This window comes from Myxocyprinus asiaticus, chromosome 41 (genome assembly GCF_019703515.2).
Source record: "Myxocyprinus asiaticus isolate MX2 ecotype Aquarium Trade chromosome 41, UBuf_Myxa_2, whole genome shotgun sequence".
Lineage (NCBI taxonomy): Eukaryota > Metazoa > Chordata > Actinopteri > Cypriniformes > Catostomidae > Myxocyprinus > Myxocyprinus asiaticus.
Window position 1 is genome coordinate 24,306,426 of NC_059384.1, and position 14,432 is coordinate 24,320,857.

Consider the following 14,432-nt stretch of genomic DNA (forward strand, 5'->3'; position numbering starts at 1 on the left):
GGCTTGGGACAACAAGGGGTAAGTAAATCCTGACCCCCAAACACAAACACACACACAACTCGCACACACACCTGTGCTACCCATTATGGATTAAATCTCTCTCTGATCCTCATATGGTGAACATCAGTCTGGTCAAGGTCACATCTAAAGAGCTCTGTTGTCCTAGTAACTAACTCATAGTATGCAAACCCCATTCCCCATTCATAAACCTAGTAAGTCCGGGTGCCCTGGGCCCCTAGTCTCTTTCTCTCTCCCTCAGTAGTGAGTAATGTCCTGCCTCTTCTCAGACAATGACTTCGGCAAGTAGCCGCCAAACTGCGGGGCAGCAAGAAAGGGGAGCACTCGTGAGCGCCTTTGACAAATGGAACCTTTCGCTCTAAACCGTGGCGGCTGGAAGAGCCTTAACTACGGCACATGGCGTCCGCAGAGAGCAGGCTGCAGCCTAAAGAGTCCAATTGTGTATGTGTATACCTGTGTTTGTGAGTGTGACTGAATAATATATTCCACAGTAAAGTCTAACCTTGTCCTCCTACAAGAATAAGATGTATTTCCTAAGCAAGCTGGGCCCTCTTGATAAAAACAGCCTTTTGGAGTGGTGTGGTGTGGTGAGAGCCCTTTTACTGCTCATGTGCACATTTATCCTGCTTTAGCCCTCTAAATGCTTGCCCCTATTAAGGGTGGGCGGTACAAACATAATTGTATATCATGGTACAAGTAATACAATGTATCTATCACAAAAAGTACATATCACAATATAGTTAATTGTGTACACGTCAGATTATTTATATATTAAATAAGCATGCCAGTAAATTAAATACTTTACAAATTAAACTTTCATATATTTTGAATATTTTTTCTATTTATTTGGAACTTTTATTTTTTTACGCAAACCAAAGACAAGTCTGGCATCAGTGCAAAAACAGCTGCAACGCTTGAGTGAAAAACAAAAGACTCAAAACAGTAAAACTACTGTAATATTATAAATTGGATATTTCCGACTCTGAATTCTGATTTGATGAGCCACTTTTGAAGCTGCTGTAAAATAGCTGATATACACACCTGTGACTGCACATCATTTGAATTTTATATTAACACAGCATGTTGCAACATTGCTCAGCGAGCGTAAACAATAGAGCACAACAGTGCCCACCCATTTTATCAGCAGTCTTGTTTCTGAAAGTATTTTTCCCATTAATTTGTTGCAGTGGGATTTCATTACATCCTTTCATAAAAGCATTCTAAGCCATGACCCAAACCAACCAGCTCCGAGGTGAATCACAACATTACAAACTTTGATTCGAAGCAAAACATTATTTGACAATCGCACAAATAGACAAAGGTACAAGACTGTGTTCTTAATGTCTTTCATGAGGGAATGAACTACTTTCCCATGATGCATTGCGAATGACGTAATCGAATTAAAAACAACAGAAAAAACATACATTTATTTATTTGAAGTTGCTGATTATAAGAATAGAAACTATATATTTTAATTTTGTTGCAAAATATTCAGACATATACAAATATATAAGTAGTTTGAGAATGTAGGATGACCGACTCGATTGCCTCATGGAAGTGGGCGGGCTGCTCCTGGACTCTTTTGCTGCAGTTTGTTTGCTGTGATTCTCTGATTGGTGAAATTGTCTCTTCTGGATCATAGGTAGATCACCAGCATGATGTTTAAAAAAATAAATAATGACACTGAAACTAATGGCTTCAGCAGAAGCATATACCATTGATTAACAACAAGCACAGTAGGTCTGTCTTTAACCTCGTGCGACCACGCGTACACATGCGTGGTCATTGTATTTTGGCTTCTTATATGCACCGCATAATTTAAATTCATTTACACCAACTGATCTCAGTTCAGGAGACTCTGTGCTATCAGTAATGGGTTAAACTTTCAACTCACAGAGTCATGTAACAAAACAACATGGCGCCGACCACAGCGGAGTTTGTCTTTGGGAGAAACTGCAACAAAACTACATCTGGTAGGAAATCTAATTACATTTTTACATTGGAACCTGTTTGAGTCAAAAAAATTACAGTCTCTAGTTTCATCTGATATACTATTTTTAAAATTTGAGCGATTTATCGTGAAATGCCACGCTGCTAAACCCAATGTACACTAATGTGTACTTTAATGCATTTTTTCCTTAAAAAATCATATATTTACTGTGCATTTTCACATTGAGAATCAATGGGTTTATCCAAAAGCTGAAAAACACTGCTTTCAGAGGCTTTATATGGAATTAGGATGAACAGCACAGACAGCACACTGGAGGTTAAATCACTAAATAGGGAGTAAGGGAGCATCCTATAGCTTTCCTATGAAGCCAAGTGCATTCAATTCAAACTTCCTATCAAAAGTTCAGTTTCAGGCTGCAGATTATGTTTGAACCACTTGAACCATTTTTGGCATTAAAAAAAAATAAATAAATAAATAAAATCTGACTTTCTATAGCTTGGTATTATTTACAATTTCACAACTTAGTCCCACTGTACACATGTTGCCATACATTTTTAGGAAAATGATTTGCTCTAGAATCAAAAAGGGGAATGGAAAATGCACACAGCAGAAACACTTCGGTCTCAGGAGGTTAAAGGTTTATAAGTTATAGTTCAAAATCAATTAGCCTATGGAGAAAATGAATGGGTTTTTAACATCCGGAACCAGACTGTTGCACCCTATTAAACGCTTCAAGTTGTGCCAAACAAAACCCCATGATAACAAGTTCTTCCTCAACTTGACTTGTTTGGGACAGTCTGTATTCTCGCTCTGTATTTTCACATTATTTCATGTTTTTTTCGTCACTCTCATTTATAAATAATGTAACACATCCCTTTCCATTGATAGCAGCGCAAACACAGGTGCAAATACTCTGCTGCAGCATAAAGGGTATAGCAAAAAAATCTCTCCGGGTTGACTCATTTCTATCATTGCATGGTGTATATACCATCTACTCTATTACTTCTCCTCTCTTGCCCCTCTGAGATTATATGTGTCATTGTAAACAACTGTGGACTCTGAAGACCCGTTCTCTCCCTCCCCTCCACTCCAAAAGCTCCTTGAGGGAACTAGTCTGTAAAACTTTTTCCTCCACCCCCTCTCCCTCTCTCTCTGCTTGGAAGGAGCTGGTCTTTGTTCAGCAGGAGAGGGAGCCCTCCAATAGCCCCTGCCTCCCCTTCAAAGTTCCCTGTGGAGTATTGTTAAAACAAAGCCCCCCCTCTTACACACCTCTTTCCCCCTCTCTTCTTCTCTCTCTCTCACTCCATCTATTCCTGGGCCCTAAAACCAGCACACTTTGCATGAGAAAAAGCGATTAGTCTTCCGATGCTGTGATGACAATGGGGGAGTCTTTCAGGCCTGCCTGAAATTTGCTCATATAGTTGAGTCCCCCTTTTTGTTTTTGTAAATAGGGACATTATTTATCTCAGGGACCGGATAGGCAAGGGCTTTGACGTTTACTTTTAGAAGTACTCCGAGGGGACAATAAAAGAAACAGCGCAAAACATACGGGGCAGAAGAGGCAAATAAGAGAGGGTTTTTAATGAGGGATTTAGGGAGAACATATGCCCCTTCATTGACTGTTTAACCTTTCCACATATGGATCTGATATTCAGTTATTCCTGAGGTCTTGTATGTCTGACCTAAGGGTTAAAGTTTAAGTCAGTAAAATGTGGATGATTAAAATACTTAGAGACAAGGTTTAATGGTTTATCTATTTGTATTATTATTGAATGTGAAATGCTCTAAAATCTTATCTATATCCTTTATGCTATCTATATAGCATAAAATAAAAGAATGATGCAATGAAATGTTCATTTAATTAATAGACTCCTCAATTCAACCTCATAATTTTAAAATCCTCTCTCAAATCCCAGTTTAATATACTTAGTCAACCGTAAGTAAGCCATTTAGAGGTTGATTCTCCTAAAAGTGTAAATACTGTTGCTTTGTGGTGGTATCAGAACATTGCTCTGTTGGTTTGACCAGCCAGACATAGAAACATTGGCTTAACCAAAGGAGCAAATTTGTGACTCTGTTTGTCCCATTAATGGAAGACAGGGGAAGTATTTGGGAAATCATTTTTGCAATTCAGTTCAGTTGGTGACGCTGACACTAGTGCCACATACACAAATCACCTTTAATTAAATATATATAGAAACGCATAAATCCAAGTAAGGGTCAGCACATATTGTGAGCACATTAGTTCAAATAAATCATAATTTGTGAAAATGTTCAGCATTGCAAAAGACAGAGACATCGATCACACTGAGGGAGTCATCTGTCCCCTCTTCATGTGTGTGTATGTGTGTGCAGCATCTTCACATTTGCTCAAAATACCTAACATCAAAGCTGACATCCCAGCACATTTACAACACCATAACTCACACACTAAGCACTCCGTCACCAGTCCTTCACACACTCTGTCAGTACTGAGTTCTCTTGTTGCTGCACTTCACACGCAGGTTTAAAGAAGATTTTACGACCAGGATAGCAAATAAAAGAGGCAAACTAAGAAGCTTGTGCCAACACAACCTGAGCTGTTTGCAGTCGCCTACTTGAGAAAAGAAAACATTAGCATTAACCATGGCACACATTTCTTGAAACACACAACACAACAAGCTCTTCTATACAAGTAGCACCCTCCTGAAAAGACCAGCTAAGACAAGCACGAATTTTCAATTGTAATTTAGGCTGATGTTATAGCTAGTTGGATCTGTATATCTAAGCTGTTCAGTGTTCACCTTAGTTGGTGAAACCAGCATGATCTTTGTGGTGAAGCTGGTTGACATTGGACGACTTGCTGGTAAAGCTATTTAAGAAGCCTGATGGCAACACCAGCACACCAACATACAAACATGTGTTGGTAACCAGAATGCAAAAAATCCATCTAATGTAAATTCTCCTGAAAAAACGCGTCCAATCGGGGTCAAGTGAACCTAATTAAAAGGATCCAGTGCTAAGCACCAGCATGCAAAACACAACATAGGCTGGTGACCGACTATGCTTGTATGTTCAGCAGGGCCAGCTGCAGTTCTGCTCAGCTCAAGAATATAATTTCTTGGGATGTAACTACTGAATTTTGGAATAACTATTTTTTTCTCCTTTTCCCAGTCTCTAGCCCTTCTCCAAAAGGGTAAATTGCCAGGCTAATTGGCAGGTCAATTTTGAGTTTCCAGCAGCGAGCGCTGCCAGTGAAAACAAACTGTCACTCTAAAAGTTTGGTATGGACCTGCTTATTTCCCGTGACTGCCTGCAGGCTGTATGTGAATGAGAGAGAAAAAAGAAATAAGGTGAGAGGGGGGAGTTGTACAGTATGTGACTTAACATGCGAATGAGCATGTCTTCTTGCCCCTGAGTCCCTCACGCTGCATGAGAGGAGCTTTTGGCTGTTGGTTTACTCACAGGTCCTAAGGAAGTTACTATAACGGTGGAGATTATGGGACCCTGGGAGAGGCAACACAAGGCATAATTAATAGGGAAAAGCATAGAAGTAAAGATGGAATATGTACAAGGAAGAAAAGAGAGTTACAGTGGTGTTCACAATGAAAATCTGTGAATTCTTTCATTTAAACCTGGAAATAATCTGAAAGTTTTACAGGGTTCCCATGATCGTGATAAACTTGGAAATCTCAGGGAATTCTAAATTTATGATTTATAGGCCTGGAGAAGTCATGGAAATTGATCAAATCTTAAAAAGGCATGGACATTTTTAAAGTGAACATACTGTATATGTAAGAAATATAAATGGGAAAAAACTTCTGGTGAAGCATACAAGATTCTCAAATTTTGAAACATTCTCAAACCATGCTGGATAACATGGATCATCAGGTGCTGCACAAACTGCCATGCCAGATCGACTGCATACTGTCATTACAGTGCAAGGGGATATAACAAATACTATGAAATTCTGAAATTCATGTAAGCATTTCCATTCAATTCCATTTTTACTCAAATTGTTAAAAGGAATATTCTGGGTTCAATACAAGTTTAGCTCAGTCGCCAGAATTTTTGCCATAATGTTGATTACCACAAAAAATTATTACGACTCATCCCTCCTTTTCTTAAAAAAAAAAAAAAAAAAAAGCAAAAATCTAAGTTACAGCGAGACACTTACAATGGAAGGGAATGGGACCAATTTTTGGAGGGTTTAAAGGCAGACATGTGAAGCTTATAATTTTATAAAAGCACTTACATTAATTCTTCTGTTAAAACTTGTGTATTATTTGAGCTGTAAACTTGTTTAAATCATTTTTACAGTCATTTTAGGGTTTGTTGACATGAAAGGGAGAAAAAGAAAAAAGACAGAGAGAGCGAAACAGAAAGAAGAGAAGGAAGGAGTCGTCCTGACATAGAGGCAGATCTAAGGCATGCCCTGAAGGGATGACTGGGCCTAGGGGATTAGAAGGGGGTAAAGAGAAAAGGAGAGAGAAGGAGAGAGTGATAAAGCATAAGAGCAAGCCCCCCTACAACGCAAGAGACCCCCTCCACTGAGACACAAATATAGATGAACACTTTTGACGTGTCTCTACTTTTCCTCAACGGCTCAACTTCTCATCCGACAATCTGCACTCTAACCTGTCCCACAGCTCGAGAAACTCTCCCTCTCTACCTTTCTTTCTGTCTATGCCTTTTTCTCAATTACTCACTCTCACTTGTTCCCTTTTCTCTCTCTCACTCTTTGTGTCCTTTTCATTTGATGTCAAATGTATCAAAGTTGAGGATCATCAAAGTGAGAAATTTCAGTTCAAAGTCATGGCTTGTTGACAGCACTGAGTGAAAGCAGAGCACCACAGTACCGCACAACAAAGGTTTCCTCGCAGTTGTAGTCAGGTGCTGCTTGTTAGGGTCAAAAATGCTAAATATGGGCAAATACATCAGTTATGTTTAGAAAAAAAAAAGAAATTGTACCCCTCAGCCTCTCTCTCTCTCTGGAGGCGAGACGTAAAAATCGGACAAATCTGACAACAGAGGGGCAGCAGAACGGAGTTCAATTCTTGATGAAATACCACATGCACAAAAAGCCTAGTAGTCACCTCATGCTGCCACAGATCTACCATAACAAATCACTCTCTATGCCTCAGTGCAAAAGCAGTCAGCCCATTCTAGCTGCTAAGACGTCAAACTCAAAAACCATCACGTAACAAGAAAAGTAGAAGCTTCCAAACGCCCCGAGAGCACTTCCACAATCTCAATCTGTTATCAGCCTCACAGAGACACACAAATTTCCCATCCATTTGTTCCTTATTGGTTTGGACAATAAGCACAGCGCTATTCAAACTGGCATTAGCATCTCAATGGCCCCCTTTTAGTCATCTCATTCCCAAATGCACCTAATGACAGGTAGAACTGCTTAAGGATGCTAAAGGACCCTGAGGGTGAAGGGAACGGGCATCCCTCTCAAATGCTGGGCCTAATCTGAGGGTTTATGTACGTGGAGTAGGGGAAGGAGGGGGTAGTGGGATGACATTGAGGATAATCGTGTGTCATCTCCGCTTGTTAATATTAGCCGGTGACATAGTGTGCTCAGTACGGCGGGCGGGAAAGGGGAGGCAGGCGAGAGTGACCTGCTAACCTTCAGTTCTGTTCTGCAATGCAGCAATGCACATATGAACAGTAAACCATGATAAACTTCTACTTGATGACGGATTCTTACAAGAAACTGAAAGTATTGTAATAAAGATATGAAGTCTATTTTTGCCTTACATTTTATCCGAGTCGTCTCCTCCATGCATGACTCAGTGAGGGTGAATAATTCATGAGGCAAGTGTTTTTGTAAAATTACACCTGTTTGATCAAAGCCTCAATGATCAATGTTTCATTCAAGCACATTTGTAGAATTTTCTTATAATTGTATACACATTCATTTTACATTACTTTGAGCACATGCAACATAAGCATTCAAATTCAGTTTATTCTGTAATGTTTCATGTTGTAAAAGCTCTAGTGCAATTCAATTCATATCCAAATAACCAAATATAATACAAATGCATCTATTTAAAACTATAAATTATAAACATTTGTTCTTGATTCATTTATTTTTTGGAAGATCAATTTATCAATTCAAAAAATCTTTTATATTATTTACTTTTTAAACTATTTAACTTTCTTTTTACACAAAGCATACAAGCCTAAATACATATTTGTTCCCAAAAGAAAAGAAGCTTGAGAAAGACTGAAAACTCACGTAGTGGAATTTTTTGGTAACCACACTAAGATTTGAGTCTTTTCAGAGAACACCTTATCATATGAGAGCTCATATTTAAGATCTCAAATGGATGCTTATTTTATAACAAAATTAACTAAAGGGGGGAAAACATCATAAATCTCGGCTACTACGGCCTACTACTGGATTTGACTTGAAAGACAGAGCAGATTACAGATTATATGACACCTATTCCTTTTATCCCGGGTGACTCACATCATGTATATTCACTAGGCCTTTGTACAATATTTTACATAATAGGATATTAAAAAAAAAAAAAAAAAAAAAAAAAAAAAAAAGCTCATTCTGAATTGCATTTAATTATCTCAGAAATATCACCCATACTATATGACTTTTAACATTTAAAATATACTGAAATCAGCCCTGGGTCAATCGTTTGTTAGGAAGTAACAATGCAGCTTTCTAAATAGACCTATTCAATGAAATTTCAACAGTTCACTGGGAAAAAACTGGCATAAAATTCTTACAAAAGGTAAATGTAATAGAAGACCAAAAGGAGAAATAAACTGGTAAATTGGGGGTTGGGGCTCAAACATGCAATCTACACTAAAGAGAAAGTGCACAAAACCAGCAGGCCTCATTTACTTGTCGAAGGAGAAAAAAACATTTCGTACACTTAACATCACAGTGCGCGTTAAACATGTTATTATAAATGATCACAATAACAATATGTAACAAGCAAATCTACACAATTATTTCAGATAAATTACATGTTCAGTGCTTACTTTTGTAACACCCAGTGACATGAACACTGTACAAACTGTAAAGTGTGGCCTGATCGTTCAATTAGAATTTTGATTTTTAAATTTAAATTTGAATTTTTGTGGCGTTCTGAGTCACCGTTAATTGCGCGCCAGGTGTCAGACACGATTTGGCGGGGCAACTAAGGCGCACACACTCCAAATACTCTCATGCGTGATGCCGATCTGCAAAACTGCAAGTTTTTGATGTGTCCGTTCCTTGAGTGCAGGCGGGTTGAATGCCAAAAAGTTTGGATAAGCTGCAAGAAAATATCTACACAAGTGGTGTGGCACATTAGTGCACTAACTTCGCTTTGATAATAATAATAATAATAATAATAATGTCTAATAAAATTAAAATCATATAGCCAATTATTTCAATCATCATGCGGAGCCGACAATTAATTTATAACACCTTAATATTTTTATTCAATTTAGCTAAATAGGTAAATCATGCATTATTACAATCGAACATAATTATGTTTAAATAGGAGGCCCGCCTGTTATTATCATCGTCTAAATAGCCTAGATAATTTGTTTGATTTTTTTTTTTTTTTTTTTTAATTGTAACGCCAACATGCAATTCGTTTACATTTTTGCAACGTATAAGATTTCAGAAATAAACTGTTTTTTGATTTGTTTGTTTTCTCTCTCTCAAACACACACACTCAATATGAAGTTAAACATTTCTTAAAATTCTGCTGGGAGGAAAATGGCACTGAAATATGATATCCCAAGCTTTCCTTCAGGACTATATTTAAAAACATCTCTAAAAGATCACTATGAACTTACTTGAGCACTTTTAAATATTTAAAACAGTCGCAATGGACGCACTGAAATGTGCACTGAAAAGGGCGGATTGCACTAAAGCAAAAGTCCTGATGGGTCTTATAATTTGGAGAAATGATCAATGAGACAGGCGTAAAACATTGGGACACTAAACATATTAACAGACCAATAGGGGCCGCAAGTTTGTCAATAAGTGGCCAAAGTGTGCAAAACGGCTCTGCCGAATTTGCGCTGCATTATATAAACCACAAAACTAAAATAACTGCCTACATTTTACAATAAACTTTCCATTCACGTGTTCGTCCCATTGATTTAGTGTGATCATTTGCACCAAACTGTCAGTGCTATCGCATTGCGCATTTTACGACTTATTTGAAACGCGATACCCCTGACAGAACGATGCATTTCTCTTTCTTTACTCTTCTTTCTGCAAAACTTTCATGCAACCAAATGCAAAGAGTCACAGCTCCACATTTCTAGCACTTACTCGTCCGAAGGTTGCTTCCCTCCAGTTGTTCCGAAACTTTTCTTTCCTCTCCTCGAAGACTTTCTTCTCGCTCGCGCGCAGATGCTTGCTGCAGAAGGATAGAGACTCTTTGCTTCTTCACTTAAAACTCCAAAACTGCTCTGTAGAGTTTTTTTTTTCTTTCTTCCCTCGTCTTCCCTTTCTTTTCTAAGTGTGCTTGGCAGGGAGCAGATCGAGCTCTAAACTAACGCTGTCTTTTGCCTACATACCTAAATACTAACAGCAAGAGTACAGCGACTCGTGAAACTCCTAAATGTTTATGGCAATAAACACTGTAACGGCTAGTTTCTCGAGGAAAGAAGATTTGAAGTGTGGAGCTCCAGCTGCCCTTTCCCTTTGCGTGACTCCTCCCTTTCAGAGAGTAGACACACTACCTCCCCTCTTTCTCTTTCTGCCCGTTTTTTCCCTCCCTCCGTCCTTCACGTATGCCAGCACTCTTTCCTGAGACACCGGAGTCACTTTTGAGGCATATTGGAGAGGGAGAACCAGTCACACTTTACAGTCTTTATGTAATTGTGCAGGACAGGTATATAAATGTAGTTATTATGTAGGCTAAATATTTGGTGAAGCAACTTGTAAATATATTAAGTGTTGCTACTTTTGTTATCAATTTTATTTTTAATAATATGTGTAATAACACTGACATTATAATGAAGTGTCAATGAGCAAATACTGCAAAAGGAAACTCTGCAACCACAATCTTTAAAAAGATGACTTGGTTTTGATTCTTGGATTTTATTTCCCTTCAGTACAGTAAAAGGTGGCATAGAACTGTGGTAAGAAATTATTAGCCAACAGGAACTTTTCAGAAATGTTGATGCTAAAAAAAAAATTATAATAATAAATAATAATAAAATAAAAATAAAAAAATGTTTCAAATGCTAATTCCCCATTATGTAATCAGAGACCAATTTTGCTATTTGGCGTTTGTGGAGCTATACTGCTGCCTAGGAAAAATTAAAAAAGAAGTTAAAAAAAACAAACACTTTTAACAGAAATAAAAACAGAAATAAAACAAAACAGAAACTACAGCACTGACTTGTCTTCATGCAATATTCATGGTAAAGGGTTTGTGTAAACAACACTGGAATATTGTAAATATACATATGGGCAAATTCAATTTCTCACCTCTGAAAAATCTCATTAATTGGCACTAATTGTTTATTGTATAATTTGGGGGTGCTATTTTATACAAATATTTGTGTTACTCTATGTAAGATTGAAACATTAAGAGGGGCCTATATTGTTTATTTTAAACAACATATTAAGGTTTGACACTTATATCATATTTAACATACATATTGTTTGACAAACAACATATTAAGGTTTGGAACTGTCATTTATCAGACAAAATAAATTATCTGTTATGAAACTTTGTGACCTCCTCAATAAAACATGAGATTTTGAGGAAGTAAACAGGTTAATGGAAAGGATTATAGAAAGACATATTATCATGTGATGTGACTGAATTTCCCATATTGTCAAACTGAGCACGTTTTAACCTTTAATATTATGCTTTGAAACAAGGATACTTTCATTAAAAAAAAATAATAATAATTTTAGTCTATCATTGCCTGACAACTCAAATCTGACTGTACAAGAGGCTACATTTTGTTGTAAAGGCAGAATGTAATCTGTAATGTTTACCTCAAATCTAATTCTCAGCGCATGCAGTGTTTCAGGGTCACAGCCATCCATCCTGGGATCTGGAATGAGGATAAATAACAAGCTTATACAGTAGAAGCTGGGACCTCTGTCTCTAGGGAATACACCTTAAAGTGAGACCTTAATGCAAACATCGAAAGGAGAACTCTGCCTCATGGTTAATCCTAATCAATATACATAATCAATATACAGGGAAATTAGATGGTTAAAAAAGACCTTCTAGGCTCACCACCAATCAATGGGCCAGTAACTGATTTTTTTACAGTTGAAAATCACGCTCTAATCTCCTAAGCAGGATCTGACTGTGCGTGTGGCCAAGAAGTCGAGTCCAATAAAAGTTATTTTATATTGCCAATGCTATTGATGTGTCTGTCTGAGAGAAAAACGCAGAGAGTATTGCTAATGGTTGCACAATATTTTGCACTCCATCATGGTGATCAAGATTGAATTTATTTACCCTTAAAACAAACCTCTTAGAATGAAATCAGTCTTTAATTGAGCACATTGAGATGGATGCATGATATACAGTATATGTATGTACATATATATATATATATATATATATGTAGTATTATGCAAATTAGAAATATTTATGAAACTTTATTTACACCTTATAAGGTAACATGTTTTGAAAATACGGAAATTATGAAGATTTCATTTTTGGCGGATTTATGAAAAAATGTGGAAAAAATGCTGTATATGTAAAGTTCCTGTAATCTGTACCAGCACAATGCACACAATTAAACAAAAGAAAATCAATATAGCACAAAAAAACAGTAAACCTCACAGCTGCAGATTTATAATTACCAAAAAAAGAGAAAAATGTAAAAAAAAAAAAAAAAAAAACAAGCCAAGGAAAACCCTCAGACTAACATCATCCATTACACATAACATCTAACATTTTATATATGTCATCTACAAAAGCCACAGTCATGTGTGTTCATTTATGTATTTGGGCACATAAAGGGACTCAATGCATTCCAAATTCATTTAAACATATTTATCTGAATAATGTTTTCTGCCACAAAGTGCTTCTTATTTTACTAGATACAATTTCAAATATTTGAAAACAGAAGGCTTAAATGAGTCTGAAAGATCCGTGGGCAGACATAGATCACACATACTACACCTTTCCATTTACTTGATCTCATCTGTTCTGGTCAAGTTAATGGAGAGACTGATATAGAGATGTAGGCAGTCAGTCAGTCAGCCTTTTTTGTGAATCTCTCTGAGAGAGATGGATGAGAGAGAGAGAGAGAGAGAGAGAGAGGGTCCACATAAGAGAGGAGGAATGAGGAGGGGTAAGGCAGAGCGGGGATTGGGGGTGGTTAGCTGCTCCCGAAAGTATTCCATCAAAGACGAGCTGGATCCCGGGGATTGAGATTTTGCCTGGAGGCAAGTAACCGCTGGTCTCCCAAGAACATATTCCAAAGTCAGCCTTGAAGAGCCAAAGCACACATCAAAAGCCGCAGTGGTGCCAAAGCAGTTCTGGAGGAGAAAGGAAGGGGTACAGGTACCTCCTTGGCCTCCTCTGAGCCCCTGATCTCACCCCAATTAAAGAAGAATTCCTAACTATTCCAGACCTAACGCACATTGACATGGTGCACACCCAGAAACTAAAATACATACGATCTTACAGTAATTTTGACATGCATGTGGAAAAAGAATGCACACATAATGTACGTCTGGAGATTGCTCACACATTTACATGAGAGCAAGATTTTTTTTAACTTAAATTTTAGTCTGTTTCTCACGCAAAGCTATCATATTGCTTCAGAAGACTTAGCATATGAGTCATATGGACTACTTTTATGGTGTGTTTTGGACATTTTGGAGCTCAACAGCACCCATTCTCTTTACTTACATGCATTTGTATTGGCAGGCACTTTAAACCAAAGCAACTTACAGAGCATTCATACTATACATTTTATTAGCACATGCATTCCCTGGGAATCAAACCCACAACCTTGGCATTGCTAGTGCCATCCGAAGATATCGATTAGCGTTGAAAATATGCACACATATGATCTCAAAAACACAAACACTATACATGGGTCCATGACTTGATGCTCAGTTTTTTTGTTTGGAACTATTAAGTTATTCAAAAATAAATTAACAATTCGATTTACACAAAACAATTACTTGAATACACTTCTACTATGATGAACATGTTTTAAACTTTTGAGTTCAGAGTAATTTGGGGGAGATTTTTTTAATATAAAAAAGTCCAAGTTCTATAACAGTCCAGCAACAGTAAAAAACTTAAAGTCTCTGAAATTCTTGAAAAATAAATGTTGGCATAAGTAGTTTGGAATAACCTTTAGTTATTAATTTTTTTTATAAAAAAAAAATTTTTTTAAATTATTAATAGATTTTAAATTATTATTACTAAATTATTAATTCATTTTTTAATTATTAATCATTTTAAATTCTTATTTTTTAAGCAGTGAAACCATTTTATTTTAAAATACTAATATT

At 37.0% G+C, this 14,432-nt stretch overlaps 1 protein-coding gene across 1 annotated transcript in view; it reads right to left on the minus strand.

The window, feature by feature from the left end:
- Positions 1-10,606, minus strand: part of LOC127431761 (transcriptional activator GLI3-like) — a 182,304-nt gene extending 171,698 nt beyond the window's left edge. Inside the window, exon 1 of the mRNA XM_051682293.1 lies at positions 10,251-10,606. The gene's annotated coding sequence lies outside the window, so the exon portion shown is untranslated. The remainder of the gene's footprint in view (positions 1-10,250) is intronic.
- Positions 10,607-14,432: the final 3,826 nt, after the last annotated feature.